This window comes from Pinus tabuliformis, chromosome 1_1 (assembly GCF_031772625.1).
Source record: "Pinus tabuliformis cultivar Carrire ecotype Pingquan chromosome 1_1, CPIR1, whole genome shotgun sequence".
Lineage (NCBI taxonomy): Eukaryota > Viridiplantae > Streptophyta > Pinopsida > Pinales > Pinaceae > Pinus > Pinus tabuliformis.
Genome location: NC_142297.1, coordinates 81,487,539 through 81,509,140, shown reverse-complemented (window position 1 = coordinate 81,509,140; position 21,602 = coordinate 81,487,539). Strand labels below are relative to the sequence as shown.

Here is a 21,602-nt window from a genome sequence, read left to right as displayed (position 1 = left end):
GTAAGACCAAGTCCTTTAGACTGTAGCATACAATTAGCCATTTCCTTTAAGGTGCGATTCTTCCTTTCAGCTACACCATTTTGTTGTGGAGTATATGGAACAGTATGTTGCATTTGAATTCCATTCTCAGTGCAAAAGTTGATGAATGTGTTTTTAACATATTCTCCGCCATTATCAGATCTTAGCTTAAGAATTTGATGTCCAGATTGTTTTTCAACAAAGGCCTTGAAGGCCAAAAATGTGTTAAATACTTCACTCTTGAGTTTTAAGAAGTATACCCAAGTGCGTCTGGAGAAATCATCAATGAAAGTTAAGAAATACTTGCAGCCAGAGAATGAAACAACTGGAAGTGGACCACATAAATCACTATGCACAAGTTGTAAAGGGGCTGAGGCATGCCAAGAGGCACGTTTTTCAAAACTGTCCCGATGATGTTTTCCGAGTACACATCCGGAACAAACACCATCTCTGCAAGATACCATAGGAAGACCTGTCACCATATTTTCTTTACATAGATGCTGAAGGGAGCGATAGTTTAAGTGACCAAATCGCTCATGCCAAAGTTTGCTCACTTCATCGTTATGAGCAACAAATACTGAGGGAAGATTTGATGACCCAAAGTTGTGAAACTTATACAACCTTGTAGAATCATCAGCAATGCCAGTAGCTAAAATCTGTTTAGTATCTCTTAGGTCCTTGATTACAACATCATGAGGTGAAAATTCAACGATTTTACCTTCACCTGAATGAGTTATCTGATATACAGATAGAAGGTTGCAGGATAAGGTTGGAACACATAATACATCATTAAACTGACCATTGTCTAGATGAACAATTCCAGTCCCTACAACACTAAGAGATCTATCATCACTAACATATATATTTTTGGTGTTACAATCATTTAAAGAAGAAAACATGGCTTTGTTTTCGGCCATGTGATAAGAAGCTCCAGAATCAATGAGCCACTCATGAGAATGAGAAGAAGAAGATACATTTAGTGCATAGCCAGACCGAGATGCTTGACAACCACATGCAGAAAGTGCCATTCCTGAAGATGAAGTTGAAGTTGAAGATTGCTCCAAATGGATGTTATGCTTCTTCATTGCTGCTTCCAAGGCTTCCATCTTCTTAAAGCATTTGGATTCTAAGTGGCCATCTCGATTACAAAAGTTGCAATGTCTATCAGTCTTCTTCCCTTTGTTTTTATTTGTCTTATCATTTTGTTGAAATGATTTTTCATTTTGAGGCTGAAATTGCTTAGGACCCTTGTTTGGTTTAGGACCATTCTTTTTAGGATATGACTTCTTAGGATTCTTTGAATTCGGTTGCTGCTGTGCGGCTAACGCTTTCTTGGAAGAGTTTCCAAGATTAAGAAGACTAAGGTGTAAGAGTTTTTCTTGTTCTCTTATTAAAGAATCACAAAAAGAGTCAAAGGAAGGGGACTTGTAGTCTGTTCCTTGAGAAATGAAGGCTTCTCTTGTAGAATGGAAGGTGGAAACAAACACAGAGTAGGCTGGTCCCAACTTAGTAAGAATGGAATAGATAAGGTTACTATCTTCTTTCTTAACCTTAACACCTTCCAAGAGATATCTAAGGGTCTTGAACTTGGACAAGAAATCTTCAATGCAAGAAAAATTATTAGGGTCCAATGTAAGCAACTCATTTTCAAGTTGATGGGCTCTAAGTTCATTTTCAATCCCAAAGACTTTATTGATTTGTTTCATTGCTTCATCAGGAGTATCAAGTTCTGCAATATAGAATCTAAGATCTGGAGAAATAGACATCCCTATCAATCCACGTGCTTGATCTTGCCTATTTTCCCATTTAGCAGCCTTATCTTCATCCTTCGATTTCTTTTCTTGGCCTGAGGCTATTCTGTGGAGACCTTTACTTCTAAGTAAATCTTCAATGTAGGACAACCATTGGAAGTAGTTGGTGCTGTCAAGGGTAACTTGGTATTGACTTTCCATTTCAACGAAAACTGAAGCTAAAGATGCTGAAAGTAACTGTTCCAATGGATAGATCGTGAAAAATTAGGCTGGTTTAAAAAAAACGGCTCTGAAAACGGCTTCCTGATGAAGAAGTTATGGCTTTTTGAAAAAAAGTTGTTGAAGATGTCGACGAAGTGCGGGAATGTGCGGAAATGAAAAATCCGCCCTTACAAAAAGGAGATTTGAACCCAAGACCTCTACTCTCTTAAAATAGCTTTGAACCAATTGAGCTATACAAAAAATTTGAGAGAGAGAGAGAGGGCGGGGGTTGATGCTTTGGGTTGCGTGCTTGCTTTGAGAAAGCTCTTTTTCCCTATAAAACAAAAAACAAAAAACCCAACACGGACATGCAAAGAAAACGAACCTTACGGCTCGAAGTTAGCTTTAGCCGAAAAACTAAATATTTTAAAAAATGAACCTTGCGGCTCAAAGTTAGCTTTAGCCGGAAACTAAATATTTTCCTCAATGTTTCTGATTTTCCGAGATCACACGAAGGCGCAAGGAAAAGAGCATACGCATGAGAAAAATCTTTCCTTTCTGTTTCTGATTTGCCCAGATCGCACAGAGTCGCAAGGCAAAGAGCATACGCAGAAATGAAAGGTATAGATCCGGTAATAAAAAAGGCTAAATAAACCAAAACCGAAATAAACAGAGAGAAAATAACTGTAAACTGCAAATAAACACTGTATACCTCCAGATCTTAAAAATGACGCAGCTAGGGCTACCGGAAACCTTTTCGCGTGAAACGAAAGGGGTTCCTCACTGGAACAGATGCTCCCAACACAACAGAGCAGTCCTCTCGGCCCGAAAGCAGTCAGAAACAGTAGATCTAGGAAACGACAGTCGGATGCAGTTCTACCGGCTTCAGATTTGGATCACCAACGGACGCGGCCCTCAAATAGCTCTAGTACCATGTAGGAATTTACAGGGTAAGTTCCTCAGACAGAACACCAAAGGACACCGCTCACAACCAGATCGCAGATCAATACACCAGTATTTTTGACGTGGTTAAAACCCTCAAAGAGGGAAACAGTCCACGGCCTGAACCAACGCGGCCACTTCAGGCAATTTATTAATAAAAGAATGAAAATTTACATAAGCTTTTCTCATAGACGGATTACCCTACAAATGACCCTCCATGCGCTTTAAATAGAAATCATGGACCAATCGGGTGTCAAGCCACGGATCAGGTGTCGGTAATACCGAGGAGAGAATGAACCGTCGGATCACTACATATCGTGACCATCGGATTGTAAGTTACAAAATGTACAAGGTAAAGAAACACACTTTACCTAACTCTATACCTAACTCTATACTAGACCAAGTTGTACTTAACTATTTCCTATGTGTCGGAATACCCTAACATATACTAGTAGTCATAAAGGGTAGTCCTCCCTAAGTGCATCCTCCAAATTGTCCATATGGTTTCGTTCGATTTATAAAGGTGGCTTCTTTGCTGCTTCTCACATAACTTGTGAGCAATCGGTATTCCACAGATTTTTGACATGGGGGACCGATTTTAGGAGGAAAAGGTAGTACATTTTTTGAACTACTAACATAGAAGGATCCTTCTAGTTGATTGAGCCACTTCGGATATTAATGTTAAAGTTTACTTGTACCTTGAATGGTGTTTGTCCTTTGAAGGGCTAATGTGATGAATGCAAATTTTCTATGGTGAGGGTTTGTTGTAGAATATGGGCAAATTGACTTATCATCTTGTCCCACTATTTCTCAAGGGCTTCATTTAATAACAACTTGATAGGATCTCTTGCTTCAACTTCTTTTGCCATTTGAAGTCATCTGGCCCTGTGAGGAAGGTAGTCAAATGGGTCAGGGTTTTGTGCAGTGTGGAGTAAGTTTCCTATAACTTTTCCTTGTTAGAGGAGGAAGGCATTGAGGAGTACAAGGATCTAATACCATTGATTTGGATTTTGAGGCAAATTCACTGGACAACATGCTAAACAATGGAAACTTAATGCGTTATAGCAATTAAAGTGAAGACAATTGTAGATTTTAGTACAAAACAATGAACAATTAACAACAATTCTATTCAACATCGGATATGTATGAAGTGAACGATGGTGGTAGCAATCTCTAGATAGATGCTACACTAACTGGGTCAGGTTTTTGTGCAGAGTGGAGTAAGTTTCCTATAACTTGACCTTGTTAGAGGAAGGCATTGAGGAGTACAAGGATCTAATACCATTGATTTGGATTTTGAGGCAAATTCAGTGGACAACATGCTAAACAATGGAAACTTAATGCGTTATAGCAATTAAAGTGAAAACAATTGTAGATTTTAGTACAAAACAATGAACAATTAACGACAATTCTATTCAACATTGGATATGTATGAAGTGAACAATGGTGGTAGCAATCTCTAGATAGATGCTACACTAACGTGTCAAAAGCCTCATATAAGTGAGCAATGCCCTTATTTATTTACATGTACATGAAGAAGTGAAAGGGAAAGAATGTGAGGAGACAAGGCAATGGGAAGGCCAAGAGTCATGGTGATGATGTGGAAAAGAGATGGTCAACTTGTTGTGACCAAAAGCTTACACTTGAACTTGAACTCACGTGCTTCAAAGGTTGTTGGAAATGACACAATGAGAAGAATAACATGAAAAGGTGCCTAATGTAGTTCACAATAGTAGTCTAGCTTGCTTTGGCAAGCCCAGGTGCACATATTCCATACATTTTGTACTCTCCTTTTGATAATAAAATGGCTCAGTTTGGCATAGTTATGGTGTAAATTTTATGGGTGTTTAATTGCTGTCTGAATTTTGTGTTGCATTTGTACTTTGCTTAAATATCACTGTTAATTTTCCTTGTAGGAACATTACAGACAAGTAGGTCTGCAATCTTACTAAAATACCACGACTACTCTTGTGAAGTTTCTCTAAAACCTATGGCCTTACTATGAAGACAATTCATTGAATATACACCTCTATGGCAAGCCACAAACACGACACAGCTGATCTAGAAAGGAGGAGTACATGTTTGTTGTCTCATGTTTTAAACACAGATTAAAAGGAAAGAAGCTGGCCAAAAATCTGATTATGGTTTTATTGTTTGGCATGCTGATCTGTGGGTGCAAAATTTACATTTTGGTGAGAGAATTTTCTGAAGTAAAGTGAAGGGAGGGGTCCTAATTTCTGTGAATAAGAAATGCCACAAGGTATGACAACAGAGCAGAAACAAGGGCTGAGTTCCTTGTCCTTTAAGCACAAGAAAACTACTCTAGTCCAAGATTACTGGAGCAACCACAAATCTATGTTTATAGGTCAAACTAAGGCAGTCACAAAAAGATCAGATCTGAACCTGTAGTAAGAGGAGAAGGGTAGTACAACGCTGAAATTTAAGAGACTGTGGAGTACTGAACCAAGTTATCTCAGAGTTGAACGAGGTATGTTGAAAGTATATCTTATAAAATTGCAATGTGTAGGGTTGTTTCATAAAAGCTTGAAGGGTTGTTCCCTAGTGACTGTCTTGGAGTAACAATGTCATAATGCAAGGGCTGCCAAGTGTGCCCTAGTTGATATGATTTTGTGTGATAGGTCACAGTCAAGTGGGTTGTCCCAACAAGCCCTAGAACAATCATCTTGAAAACTGTGTGAGGGCTAGTGGAAGGTAGCCTAAGAACAATGAAGCTTCAGAAACGAAGGAATATTAATGGTTGTGTTTTGTTGCCCTAGTTTTGTCATCTCTAGTGAAGCAAAGAAATTGTGTGAAGACGGGTTAATATGCCCTAGATCAGTAGAATTTGAGGGGGCTGGTTTAATGCCCTAGTTTAGTGAAGTCTATGGTAAGAGGGCTGTGTGCTAGAAGCTGTAAATACAGTGATACAAGAGTGTTTTGTCACTGTTGAGAGACAATTTGATTGGTGCTCCAAGGCTTACAATTTGGAGCTACATAAGGACAGTTAGAGGGTTGTGTAAAATTTTAAGATCAGTCATCTAAGAGGCAGCTAGAGGACTGACAAGAAGGTATATTTGAAGATCCTGAGAGTTATTTAGAAAGATGGGAATAACAGCTAGAGGGAAAAATTGTTTGCGTCTATGGAGCTGCGTTGACTGATAAAGACTGATTGGAAAGGATAGCCAAGTTGTGTTCAAGACTCATTGAACAATAGATTGGCTAACCTTATGCTGTGATAATGAGTCAGTTGAAGGAACTGTGTGATGGACTATCTTCAAGGCAGGAAGCAGTGATGGACACAGTACAGGATGCAGTAGATGAATACCTCAAGTGTAGGATCATGAACTGTTCGGAGGTAGATTTGGAGCCCTAGTTCAAGACGCTGCAAGTTTAACAAATTCAGTGATAAGAGGGTTGGTTGAGGAAGCTACAACAATAACAAATAACTGATGTAAGGGAAGTATGAATATTTCTTACACAAGCTGAGGCTTTTTTTTCCAAAAGAAAAAAGGGAACTTTTTATTAAGATAAAAAGTTACAAGCATATGCATAAAGCATTCAATTTGGCTGTGTGAAAATTGATCATACAGCCCGCAATGTACAGCACTGCCTAGAAACAGAAAAAAGAATGAGCTGCTCCACTTTTCCGGAATGCAGCAAAAAAGGAAACCCAGCTGGTCTAAGTCTTCCTACCCTTCTTCTTCTCCACTTTTCGCCAACCATCCATGTTGGGAGGGGAGTCAATAACGGCTAGCTGGTTTTCCATCGTACTCATTGGTTGCTCCTTATCCGAATCCGATCCTTCAGGACTGTGGCTTCGTTTGTTACCGCTTATTTCCCGCTGGAGCTCTTGTTCCTTTTCCTCATTAATCTCCTTGCCCTTATTGTCCTGATTTTTATCGTTTGCTGTGTTTCGTTCTTCTTTCTTTGCTGTAGTTGCCTTCTTATATGCAGCATCTATATTCTACCATCCTTTCGGCTTCCTTTGTTGTTGCTTGCTCTTGTTTAGGCTTGGACATGCATTGTACAAGTGACCTGTTTGTTGACATCCCCGGCATCTGAAAGCTGTATTCTCATAGTCCAAAGGTTGTTTCCACTGTGTATTATTGAAATTCAGGATGATGCTCTCAGGTAGTCCTCGGCTGAGATCTACCTCGACACATATTCTGGCGAAAGTAAATATGCTTTTATGTGTCTCTCTGTGTCTATCTTTAACATTCTCCCCAAGGTATTTCCAATTGTTATTAGAACCTTTGAATGCCAAAAATGTAAAGGAAGATTATGCATCCTCACCCATACTGGCATCCTTGATACCACCATGGTGTTAGCATCAAAATCAGGAAACCAAGGGATAATAAAGAGGCCATCACTGCCCCAGAACCATGGCCCTTGGTTGAGAACTGTTTCCTTTTCCTCTGTTTCAAAACATACTATAAAAAACCCTTTGGGGTATAGGTAGATTTGGCATTTTTTTGTCCAAACCGAGTGAATCCATTGATACAATGCATCAGTTCTAGGCCAAAATCCATTAAATCTACAAATAACTGCATTTTTTTGTAGATCTGAATATATACTTTTTACCTCTGGTATTTCGATGGAGATGGCTGGGCTCTCCGGCATTTGATTTACAATGTACTGCCTTGGAGGTTCCGTGACGGCTGTGGGCTTTTTTCCTTTGCCCTTCACTGCTTCCTTAAATGACCCATTGCTTTGCGAGCTAGTTCCAGCATTTTCGGCTCCTCCTCGTAATCTCATATTGAGAATGATTGTGGAGCCTGGCTTGATGTTGTATCCTTGCATGGTTCTGCATTCTTGCAGCGATCTGCCCTCATTTACCAGGTGTTGTTCCTCAGCCGGGTAGCCAGTCTGAACGACGATATTGTTATTTAGATATGAAACCCTGTCGCTGTCAGAAGTCTAGACCACGATTGTGGTTCCTTTTGGCGTCTTCACAAAGATTTGAAACCCAGATTTGAGCCATCCAACTCCGTATCCGAGAGAGGTTTGGATTTTGGCGTTTCCTTCGATTGTTGTCCGGATCGGGTAGATCCAGGCCAGATCTGGAAGTCAGTGATCCACCCGTTCTGTCATGGGCATCCAGCAGAGGGATCCAGATCTTCGAGCTCATGGCCGGTATGGATAGGGTCTCTATACCTGACTTCCATTCGATGGTGTAAACCCTCGCCTGTTCAGCAATGTTCGGGGCATCGCATTCTGCTCCGACCATATACCCCGTCGTTTTGTCCAGCTCGGCCTTCCTGCTACTGGTTGATCTGAACAATATCCAACCTGCATGTTGCATTTGACGCGAACCAGAGGGGTTATGCCATTGTAGTTTAGACCGCAGCTGAGAATGCTTCCCATGGTGCGGGCCGCATAGAGGGTTGGGGAATACATGGTTTTCCTTGGCTCACTAGCCGCCGGCACGACAAAATTCTTGGGAGCATCGGCGTTCTCATTAACCTTTTCTGCAGAAACCCTGGTGTTGTTGATATTCGACAGAGGATTCTTGTTTCTGTTTGTAAGAGTCTCTGATACAAACGAGCCTCCTATGAGATGGCTCAAAGATGAAGAAGCAGTGGAGTACAGAAAGCTTGGAATCGGAGATCGAGTGGTTTGCTCTAAGATCGCCATGGCCCCAAATTGCTCACTCAAATATCGTCGATATCTTAATCCCACAAGCTGAGGCTTGTTGATGCACACTTGCTATTTTAGCGGGAGTGAGCATGGATTTCTCCTCAAATTGTGAGGGAGTAAGGTTGGAGCAGCTAGAGGACTGACAAGAAGGTATATTTTAAGACCCTGAGAGTTGGCTATTTTAGAAAGATGAGAATAACAGCTAGACGGAAAAATTATTTGCATCTATGGAGCTGCGTTGACTGATAAAGATTGATTGGAAAGGACAACCAAGTTGTGTTCAAGGCTCATTGAACAATAGATTGGCTAACCTTATACTGTGATAGTCAGTCAGTTGAAGGAACTGTGTGATGGACTATCTTCAAGGCAGGAAGCAGTGCTGGACACAGTACAGGATGCAGTAGATGAATACATCAAGTGTAGGATCATGAACTGTTAGGAGGTAGATTTGGAGCCCTAGTTCAAGATGTTGCAAGCTTAGCAAATTTAGTGATAAGAGGGTTGGTTGAGGAAGCTACAACAATAACAAGTAGCTGATGTAAGGGAAGTATGAATATTTCTGACACAAGCTGAGGCTTGTTGATGCACTCTCCTTATTTGAGCGGGAGTGAGCATGGATTTCTCCTCTCAGGTTGTGAGGGAGTAAGGTTGGACACTGGTTCTCCTTGTGTCAGGTACTGTAACGGATTAGGATTGATATCCTAAGTCAAGTACATGGACATGGACATGGAGAATGGTGGATTGGATAAGCATCTTGGTCAGACATTCTTGAGTCATGTACTGTGATGGATTAAGATGGAGATCGTAAGTCAAATATGTGGACTTGGATAAAGAATGGTCATGTGGATAGACATTTACTTGAGGGAAATGGTCCAGTGGAGGACATACTCTCCGACTATCCTAGGTGGAGTATGTACCTCGGAGAGGTAGTGTGGTGTCCCATGGAATGCCTCCCAGCGTTCTGCTTTTATCTTGTGGAGAGATAGAGTGTACTTGTCAAGGCCTTGGTAATGTGATAGTGCTGGCTATGATGATAATATCATTATTGATGCTAATCAATCTAGATCCCTTCTTTTGTGGATATTTCAGCTTGAGTTAGACCTGTTGAGTCATTATGAATACCTCCCTAGTTAAGAGGGAGTGTTGGAAAAGTAACTAGGTTCGGTCTTCATAATTTGTACTTATATTGTTTTGTATTTCATTATTATTATTAGTCAAGCATGTTCTTTATTCTTCTAGGAATTGTTGAGTCTATGAATTGAATTTGAGTCAAAGTCCATTTGGACTATTTGTAAGAAAAAGAAAATAAATTTTTGTTAAGAGTCAAACTGTCCTCCATAACACCAAGTTGGTCCTCCAGGATGACAAGTCAGCTCGTTCAATGGACGTGTCTTTTTACATGTGAGATCAATTATATATTGACATACATCCTCCTCCAAGAAGCAAGCAATTCGTGAAAGTTTTGTGGAAAAATCAGAGGCTTATGAGCGAATTTTTGTTTGTAGAAGATAGGAAAAAGAGAAAAGTTCATTGCTATTTTGTGAGAAAGATTGAAGACATAGACATGACTTTCTTTTGTGGTAAAAGTCCTTAAAAGGATGCAAATCTTCTATAACAAAGGACATGGAAAGGATCCAAATTCATGAGGAGAAATGCAAGCTACTAAAACTGTCCATGTGATGTCATGCGAGTTGATGAAGGACTATAATATGTGAGCTGATGAAAGGACTATAATGATTATAATATGTGAGCTGATAAAGGGCTGTAATAACTTGGATTTGCGAGTTGAAGAAGGTCTACAAAGTTTGTAAAATATGAGCTTGTGACAGATTATTTAAAGATAAAACTTGGCAAGAAAATGGAGCGCTGACTTGGGGATCTTATGGAGGAAGTTGTCTTGGTCTTGGTCTTGGACATCTCATTTGATATGATTTTATAAGAAGAGGGTTGTTCAGGATTTCCCCAATTGTGGGGTTTTGCCCTAGTGTGGAGCCTATATCTTGTGTTTATTGTCTTTTGTGATTTTCATGTTTATATTTTGGTAATTGCTTGATGAAGAAAAAAACACAAAGAATTTAATAAGAAGGCAACAAGTCCACAAGTAATTATCAAGTAAGGAAAATCAACCTTAATCTACAAAATCATTGATTTTCCAACAAGATCTCCATAGTGAGCTTGAGAAAACAACATTCAAGAGTGGGGAGATTCAATTCATAGCTCTAGTACCATGTAAAGAGTAGAATAGTAGAATATAGTATATACATGCTAGAAGGAAAGTAGCCTTCACCCATATTGGTAATGAACCTAAGTTGCAGGAAACGTTGGAGAAGGGTCCGTTTCCGGCCGGAAACGAGGAAACTCGTACTGTATGGCTTGGAAACGTGTTTCCGGTCATACTGGCTCGTTTCTCGAGGAGGAAACGTGGCCAGTACAGCTGGAAACGCATTTTCAGGCTGTACAACGGAGTTTCCTCTTCTAACTTGACTTTTTCTTGTATTTTCTTTTAATTTTTTTGCTTTTAATTTTTTATTGGGCGACTAAAATATCTTCTAGATGCCTCTCAAGTTATAAAAAAGAGGATTTTTTGAGTGGGGCAGCCTAATGTTCAAGCCTATGGCCCTAGTGTTGATATGCAGTTCATGGTAATGTTAAATTCTTAAAGTAAAAGTGACATTCTCCTTTATTTTTCATTTTCATCCTTTTACTTAAATTTTTAACATTATCATGAAATGACTTAGGATGTTTGAGAGTGGTTTCGCCCTCATTGGATTTCATATGGAGAAAGTAGAATTTTAGATCTCACTCAAAATCCAGTAGACTTATCTGTTTTTCAGGATTTTAGGATTGGGGGGATTGCAATGTTTCCATTGGATTTTGTCGTGTACTAGGGTATGGAACTTGTATTTAATCAAGAAAACCAAGCCCTCTATGCAGGGGAGACTCCCAATAATCAAGAGCACGTAGGATACTAGGATATGGAACTTGTATTTAATCAAGAGCACTAAGGTCGTTCGACTATGTAGGAGGAGACGCCCAATCAAGCACAAGACAAGAAATTAGAAATTTCTCGTGGCTGATTTTGGATATTGCTATTTTCGTTATGTGATCATTCATGAGTAAATGTGATGTAAATTTAGAGACTTATAGTTTATGCATTGACAATTGACAATTTAATCATAATGTAATAATTTAGAATGTATCATATATGCTTTATGATTGCACATATTTCTTAAATGTCCTAATATATATATATATATATATATATATATATATTGCGTTTCCCCATTTCCAAAATTTGGGGGGGTCACGTTTCGTACCCGTGCCTGTTTCGGAAACTCGTACCCATTTGCCCGTTTCGTGCAACTTAGTAATGAACAGATAAAGATTGACACCAAAATTACAATGGAGAATCCCTCATGGGGTAGAAAACTCCACTTTAAACTTTTGCTTTCATTCCATGTTTCACATGTTGCTGTATGTTACAATGGGGTACTAGACCCTTTTATATAGTGATTAGCTCTAGCATAGCTGACACATTTATTATGGACTACTAGGCCACTTTCTAACCACCATTACTAATGAGGGATTGTTGAGGCCACCTTCTAGCCACCACATTAATGACAAACCATTAAGATTTTAATGACCACCAAGCCAAGATTAGTGAACTTATCGCCAAGAGATGCTCCTAAACATCAAGCACATGTAGGAGTGAGAGACAATGATCCAAAAATTGAGTAACTAGAGCAGTTAGCCCATATCATTTTTAGGAGCTCAATCGCTGGCTATGACATGTGGATTATATGAGGAAACATAAGAAACTCTTGTTTACCCAATCAGTATTAATGTTGTAGCCATTGGCTCCTAAAAAATGATTAATTGGAAAACCATTTAAGTGTAACAGTTGATGGATTTTAAGGGACTTATAACTCAATGATTAATCCCTACTAAGTTTGAACATGTCATCAAGTGGTTGTCTGCGTTCTACATAAGGCTTAATATTGGTCCAACTTTTGTCACATCTTACAACTTCATTGAAAAAAGTGTTTGTTACTCTAGAATAAAACACATTCAACATAAACTAGCTGTCAGACTGAGGATTGTGCAAAAAGCTACAATGTCTATTCATGATTAATTGAAACATATTTATTACATGGGAAACATGTGGGCTGTCAATTTTCCCAACCATCTGTTACATCACCTAATTTTACACCTAACCACTATTTACCATAATTTCGAAGGATTACATTGTCTAACACTCCCCCTCTCCTTAATCTGAAGGGGTGTTTGTCAGCGCGAGCATCATTTTGAATTTTTCTCTTCCAAGAGCTTTGGTGAAGATGTCTGCAATTTTCTCAGTTGTGGAACAATGTCTTAGATGAATAGTTTTGGCCTCTACATCGTATCGAATCAAGTGATACTTCATGTTGATGTGCTTGGTTCGATCATGAAATCTAGGGTTCTTGGCCAACTTGATTGCAGAATTGTTGTGTTTAAAATCTGAAAGTTCTATGCAAAAATTTAAAAATCTTTGCATAAACTTGAAAGTGCTTTGCAGAAAACAGAATGTACTTTGCAGAAAATTGAATGAAACTGGATGTATTTTGTAGAAAGCTGAATGTACTTTGTAGAAAACTGAATGTACTTTACAGAAAACTGAATGTACTTTGCAAACAACTGAATTTATTTCGCAGAAAACTGAATTTTCTATGTTGTTGCAATTACTTAGAATGCAGATTTCTTCTTCAAAACTTTTTAGATTAGCAATTGTAGATAGAACATAAACTTAAGGATCATATGAAGACGACCAAGCACAAATATAAGACAGAGAGTTAGATCCAATGACTAGGGCAAAACCCACAAGGGGAAACCCAAATGATTCTTCTTCTATTAGATTTCTTCAATTGTTTAGCAGAGTATAAAGAGAGAGAGAGAGAGAGAGAGAGAGAGAGAGAGAATGAATAAAGTCACCAATAACTAATCAACTTGCAATTGAAGTGCTCTTGCTCTTTGCTTGAAGATCTTCTTCTCTTGATCAGATCTTGTCCTTCACACTTGCTCTAGCGCTTCCCTTGCTCTTACTCTTAATTTGCTCTCACACTTCTCTCACACACACTCAACACTAGCTCTCTTTATTCACAATGAGCATGCTATTCTCAACTCGCACATGCTCTTGCTTAAATAGATGAGAAATGAGAGGAGTTACAAAATGAATTCATGCCTTGAACCAATAATAGGAGGATCGAATTCCATGAGGGAGGAGTTACTTGAGGAGAAGTGTAACTCATCCCAAGAATAGAGAAAGAAGTACATTTGTCTTGAGGAGTTACAATTCGAAGTAGTGAGAGAGAGAGTTACACTTAAACATGAGAGAATATTTGTTGAGAGTTACAAATCGAAATGAATGAGGGAGTTACAAGTGCATTTAATGAGGAGTTACACTTTTGCCATACATTGAATTAGAGAGGGAGAGTTACATTCTCTTAAGTGTGGAGTTACTATTTTATTCCAAGAGAGAGGTTTGATTTTCCAAGTAAGATTTTCAATTTAATTTACTTATTCCATGAGAGAATTTGTTTTTATTAATCCATTAAAAATTTAAAGGTGAATGACTTTAAACTATTTTATAAATAATAGTATAATAATAATAATAATACTAGTAAGGATAAATATATTAATTCTTGACTTGTATAATCATGATTGATTTGATTTTAAAGTGGATTCCATATGTCGAGATCATCCTTGATCATTTATACATGACTTTCTATTTTTGGAAAGTCACTTCCAAATTGAGATGTGACTTACTATTTTGGAAAGTCATATTAGAATTGTTAGAAATGAAATTTTATTATAGGCGGTTCAAACAAAATTAAAAGATATGATTTCTTTTAGGAGAAATCCATCCTTGAGTTGTCAAATTTTAACACTCCCTCTTAGCTAGGGAGGAATTTCTTTCTGCATCAAAGATCTTTGCTTCCTCTTATCTCTTTCTTTCATCTCAATTCAACTCTGCTCTGTAACATCTGTAACAGTGAAGTTGCAATCTAAAGAAGAATTATCCACTTGACACAAATTTGGAAAGGAAAGGATCATCACATGTCACATAGACAAGGATTACACTAAACCAATTTTCATCTAAAAAAATTAGGTGATAGAACACAGACATCACATAGACAAGATTTAAACAAGTCACACATACAATAATCAAACACAACCAAGTGTCAAGTGGTGGTACACTTGCATCGAGACAAGTCACACAGACAAGTCTCACTACACCTATTCGCCAGATAGGTGGCCCTTCCCATGTCCTAGATTGTGGGTCAGATGCATACTGAGGCCTACTCTTATGGCACACACTACACAAGAGGTCCCTCATCCTTAGGAGCTTTCTGGCATCATTCCCTAATCCTGTGAGCTCTGACAGGGGGGAAAGACAACTCAATGTTCTCGATCAGTTGTAACTACTTCTTAGAAGGGTCACTTCCATAAGTCCAAGCTGCTCTCTAAAAACCATCAACTTTCCTATTGGTAAAGGCTTGGCAAGAATGTTAGTTGTCTGATCATCAATGGAGATGTGATGGAGCCTCACTGCTCCTCTCTACACCATATTCCGGATATAGTGATACTTGATCTCAATATGCTTGGACTTGTCATGAAACACAAGATTTTCTGCAAGACGAATCCCACTCTTATTGTCACAATATAATTGTTGTGTCTAGAACTTGCTCAAATAGTTCCCCAGAAAGCTTTCTCAGCCAAACTGCCTCACAGCTAGCCATCCTAGCAGCAATGTACTCAACTTCAGCGGTACTCAGTGCAACGGATTTCTGCTTTCTACTCATCTAAGAGATCATGGCAGATCTCAAGCTAAAACAATGCCCATAAGTGTTCTTTCTATCAGCAGAGTTACCTGCCCAATCAACATCAATATATCCATGTATTCTTACATTTTTAATAGTATATTTCAATCCTAAATTGATAGTTCCATGCAAGTATCCAAGTAAATGTTTTGTAGCAATCCAGTGGGCATGAAAGGGATCAATCATATGCTGACTTAAAGTGTTTACATCAAAGCATATGTCAGGCCTAGTGTTTACCAAAAACATCAAAGCACTAATGAGCTGCCTATACTTTGTGGGATTTGTTAGACTAGGTCCTGCAACTTTGCCGCATAATTTCTTAAAGTTCATTTCCATAAGAGTATGCATGGACTTACATTCTACCATAGCAATTCTTTCAAGAAGCTTAACATATTTTTAGTGTTCCACAGGGACGTGTCCCCCCACTTGGGAAACGCGTCCCTGCGCTTCCTTGTGCTCCGGGGACGTGGGGACGTCTGAGGGATGTTTCCCCACGTCCCCAAAAAACAGAAATGCAAGGAAACTTGAAGGAGGGATGTTTCCTCCCAAAAGAGGAAACATTTCTTGCGTTTCCAAAAAAATTGAGGTCAAATCATAAAAAAAGTCAAATCCCTAATTTTTTTTATAAAATATTATAAATATACTATGAATTGATGGGGGGGGGAAGGGTTTTTTTTGGTTATTTCATATTTGAAGGGACCAACAACATGATGGGATGTTGATCCAGAGGATGATGCATAGGTAGATATGGAGGAGGGACTTGATGAGACACAGATGGGGTTGGTTGGTGTGCCACTTAGCATGTTTGAGAATGCAAGTGATTCTGATTTAGATGGTGACATGGTTGATCCTAATTTATTCATGCAATAGCTGGATGCAGAGACTAGTGGGGCATTACCTTGAGCAATTATGCTCATTTGTCATTTGATATGTTCTTATGTTATCTACTTTTTTGTTTCAGACTTCAGTTGTAGACTTTAGTTTGTTTTGAATCTTGATATATGATATATTAGACTTGACTCTATAAAAATTTGAATCTTGATGTATCAGATTTGACTTTTATTTCAATATTCAGTATTCACAGTTGGAACTTCAATATGGTTTAAACTTTTATTTTCATTGTTGAACGTTACAGTTACATGTATGATTGTATCATGTTTTTTGTTAAGTTGCACGAAACAGGGAAACGGGTACGAGTTTCCGAAACGGGCACGGGTACGAAACGTGACCCCCCCAAATTTTGGAAACAGGGAAACGCAATATATATATATATATATATATATATATATATATATATATTAGGACATTTAAGAAATATGTGCAATCATAACGCATATATGATACATTCTAAATTATTACATTATGATTAAATTGTCAATTGTCAATGCATAAACTATAAGTCTCTAAATTTACATCACATTTACTCATGAATGATCACATAATGAAAATAGCAATATCCAAAATCAGCGACGAGAAATTTCTAATTTCTTGTCTCGTGTTTGATTGAGAGTCTCCTCCTACATAGTCAAATGACCTTAGTGCTCTTGATTAAATACAGGTTCCATACCCTAGTATCCTACGTGCTCTTGATTATTGGGAGTCTCCCCTGCATAGAGGGCTTGGTTTTCTTGATTAAATACAAGTTCCATACCATAGTACATGACAAAATCCAATGGAAACATTGCAATCCCCCCAATCCTGAAATCCTGAAAAACAGATAAGTCTGTTGGATTTTGAGTGAGATCTAAAATTCTACTTTCTCCATATGAAATCCAATGAGGGCGAAACCACTCTCAAACATCCTGAGTCATTTCATCTTTTTACTTTAAGAATTTAACATTACCATGAACTGCATATCAACACTAGGGCCATAGGCTTGAACATTAGGCTGCCCCACTCAAAAAATCCTCTTTTTTTATAACTTGAGAGGCATCTAGAAGATATTTTAGTCGCCCAATAAAAAATTAGAAGCGAAAAAATCTAAAAAAAATACAAGAAAAAGTCAAGTTATAAGAGGAAACTCCATTGTACGGCCTGGAACGCGTTTCTAGCCGTACTGCCCACATTTCCTCCTCGAAAAACGGGCCAGTACGACCGGAAACGTGTTTCCAGGCCGTACGGTACGAGTTTCCTCATTTCCGTTTCGTTTCCGGACGGAAACGGACCCTTCTCCAACGTTTCCTGCAACTTAGGTTTTTTGTTTTAAATTTGTTTCAGTCATATGATTCATCGATTTATCCTTCATGACGTAAGTGTTATATAATGATAAAGACAATTAAATTATAAAATTTCAATGATATATTTATAATTTCTTTAGTACTTTACTATTTTTTGTCGGGGAGCTTTTGCATAGGCCGCTGCTGCGTTTCCTCGCTCCCTCGTCCTCATGTCCCAGAAACTTGGTGGAACTATGGTGTGCTGTGCACAGGGTGAGTGGTTCACCTTCCTCTGTGATACCCCATGATGGTTGACATGTGTGTAGGGTGTTGATTTGGGGTAGCATCGGATGTGCTCTAGCCACAAAAAATGGTGGAGAGGCTAAGGCACATAAGATCTCCAACACCCAGAAAGGGTTTAAGCAGATTCGAAACAGTTTGGGAGATATTAAAATAATTAATATTTTTAATGGAGTCCCTAAGTCTAAACTTAGGGAAAATTAAATATTAATGTGAATTAATATAAAACTGTGTTAGAATGGTCCAAAAGTCATGGATCAAGCTAGATCTAATCTTAGCCGTTGATTAGGGACTTAATCTCGGCCGTTGAATTGTCAACGAGAAAAGTATAAGAGGAGGCTTGAGGGTCACTTGGAGAACACACCAAGAGATCAAGATTTCAATTTTTTGGGGCTGAGTTTGCCGAGAAAGTTGAGAGAGTGATCAGAGTTGCAGCTGAGGGGCAGTGAATATAGAAGTAGAGAGGCAGAGATAACATCGGGAGGATCAACACAGTAGCTGGAGAGAGGGACGCAGAAATAGCCGGGGTTAGCCGGTCTTGTGTCGGAACAGCGAGAACTGCTGGAACAGCCGAGAAAATTGACGCAAAGGGCAGAAGCTGGAACTACCAGGAATAGCTGGAACTGTCGGGAACTGTCGGGAAAGCTGACGTAGAGGGCAGAAGCCGGAACAACGGGAACAGCCGGGAAAGCTGACGCAGAGGGCAAAAGCCAAAAATTCTGGGAACAGCCGGGAACTGCCGAAACAATCGGGAAAGCTGACTTAGAGGGCAAAAGTTGGAACTGCCGGGAACAACCGGAACTACCGAGAACTGCTGGAACAGCCGGGAAAGCTGATGCAGAGGGCAGAAGCTAGAATTGCCGGGAACAGTTGGAACTGCTGGGAGAGCTGACGCTGGGGTTTCGTGGGGCAGATTTGAGCTGTGGAGCTGCCGAAGTGTTTGTCTGGGGTTTCAGCCGAAATATCTGCTTCCGAGTAGAGAGGTGCTACCGCCGAGATTTTTCTCTGTTGGGTGAGCCGGATTTGGCACCTAGATTGTATTCTGAAACTGCTTAATAAATCAAACCCTCAGATAGCTGCACCGGTTTCCCGCATTGGGTTTTTCCAGGGATATTAGTCCAAAAACAACGGTGTCACTTGTGTGCTTGTTTCTATTTCCTTTAGTTGATGATCTGTAATTTGTTGAGCATGTACTTGTATTTATTTCCAGTATTTACATGGTAAATAACTTGTTAATTAATAGAACAAGTATGTAGGAATAAATCAGTAAAGTGCATGAAGGGTTTTGTAACGTGTCAGACTTAGAAATTCCAACATAGGGTGAGTGGTTCACCTTCCCCTACGATTGACATATGCATAGGATGAGTGGTTCGCCTTCTCCTATGGCATATGAGCAGGATGAGTGGTTCACTTTCTCTTGCTGATGCCCCAGTATACATCCTACCCATGTAGTCTGAGGCTCATGGGAAGTACCTCACATTTTGCCAGTGAGTTGGGAAAATTAGATAGGGACTATAGCATTACCGATGGACACATCGTGTACTATCGTACTCCCTATGTCTAGGATGCATGGTGTTCAACAACTTGATCTGGGATCAAGTCTGATTGAGGTTCTACCTCTAGACTGACTTTGGTCAGTGGAGAGTGGTAAGGTCTTGTGACTCACTCTCGATCGATTCTTCTTCATTATTCATATCAGTGTTCAATAGAGTAGAGATGAGATGAGATACAAAGATGGTACATGACAGTAGGATGGCATGGTGGTCGATGATGATGGATGGATTGGCAGGTGGAATTCTCCCTAGTTGAGAGGGAGTGTTAAAATTGGTGACTTTAGGGCCAAATTCCACTTTAGACAGCTCATTTGATGGAGATGATGATTGTATTGAATTTCTCTTTGGACAAGCAGAAGTGCGTTTTTGAATTTATGCCCACACGTGCAAATTGTTCAGGTCGGCCACATCATCATGTAGGCTCATCAAGCCCAATAGACATGTCACTTCAATCTTAACGAATTGTCTAAATACAAGTGACCTCTCACCTCATTTGGCATCATCATCGCACATTCTTCTCTCTCTCATTGGTTCGTACAACTATTGGGCATTCTCTTTCTCTCACACGTGTGGCAAGGAGGACGAATTTCAGAATGAAGTACAAGGCCTAAAAATATAGGAGGTGACGGAAGTTTGACCAGCGTTGACCAGGGATTGTTTGACCAAGTCTGACTGTGATTTTGGAGGGTTGACTCTGTTTGACCAGGTCGCATTAATTGGCACAAAAACCAAGATTTTATGGGCTGTTTGACCTGCGTTGACTGTAGGGTTGACTTTAGGTTGACCAAGTTTGACTGCAGATTTTATGACTGTTTGGGCTGACTTTGACCACTTCTGGAGGCCGAGTTTGACTGCCTTTGACTGAGCTTCAAAGGAGAAGTTTTGCCACTTCATTAGCCATCTTTAACTTTCTAGTTAGGGCTGAGTTTGATTGCAGTTGATTGTAGATTTTGACAGGGATGTTTTGACTTTGATTTGGCAAGTCAACTTTGACTTTTTGTACTCTCTGTGCTGAACATTTGATACATTAATAAAAAAATTGATCAAAGGGTTTTCTCACATTGGGGTTTTTCCCTCGCATCCGCCAAATCTGGTGTCCTCTTGTCTTGGTTTGTCTTCTGCATTTTATTCTATGTTCTATCTACAGTTACTGTCAATGTGATTTATGGTTAATGTGATTGCTATTGGAAAACAAAATTGGAAATTGTAATTGGGCTGCTAAAGGAACATTGAAGTAATTGTGCTAAGCATAGAACATGCCATTGTTAACTAAAATTAACATGCTTATAACAGTTACAAACTTACCAGTCAAAAATACCTATCTGATTCAGCCCACGTTTAAACAGGTAGTTGAAACTCCACCAAAATCTACCATGCTTCACCAGGTCGATCACGCTTCTATAAAACAATTATACAACACTTCACGTCGGGTTGAACAATTATCACCAGAGAAAACTATGCAGAAGTGAATGTAAGAGAAGGGCCGCTAGAGAAAACTACGCAGAAGTGAATGTAGGAGAAGGGAAGACAGAGTAATGGGGCACTCAACTCTGATACCATGTTACACTGAGGATCGTGCGGAACGTTCCAATGTCTATTCATTAAGAAATGAAACATATTTATTACATGGGAAACGTGTGGGCTGTTGGTTTGCCTATTCAAATATCTATTACATCACCTAATTTTACACCTAATTACCATTTACCATAATCCCAAAGGATTACGGTGTCTAACACTAGCTTACCATGTACATGAAGGTGAGACGTTTGTTGTTATTTGGACATACTAACTGTCTCGAAAGATACCTCATTGCAGAAGTACAAAAACAGAAATTGGATGTTTGCTTTATGGTTAACTGCAATGTAGCCCTGAGCATGTTTAGTAGGGACTAGGTCACTATTATCCTTGTTACTATTTGGAAATAAAATAATAGACACATTCTAGCTCCTTTGAAACATGTCTTAGTATGAAAAAATGACATAACAGAAAGTGGATGTTTGCGTTATTTCTGACAGCGTCATAATCTTTTTTGCTTGTTTTAAATTCCAATTCTTCTTTGCTTTAGACTGCAGCCTCTGTTAAACTCGTTTAGTTAATGCCATTAGCAGGAACCTGGTATATATTCCATACCATGTGGCATTACTTTCAAGTACATTCAGTAGGTTTTTGACTTGGATTTCTGTGGTT

The 21,602-nt window shown here is 39.1% G+C and overlaps 1 protein-coding gene across 1 annotated transcript in view; it reads left to right on the top strand.

Moving 5' to 3' along the window:
* LOC149211675 (Exostosin family protein) overlaps nt 1-21,602 on the top strand; it is a 131,451-nt gene that overhangs the window by 95,229 nt on the left and 14,620 nt on the right. The gene's annotated exons all lie outside the window — the stretch shown is intronic.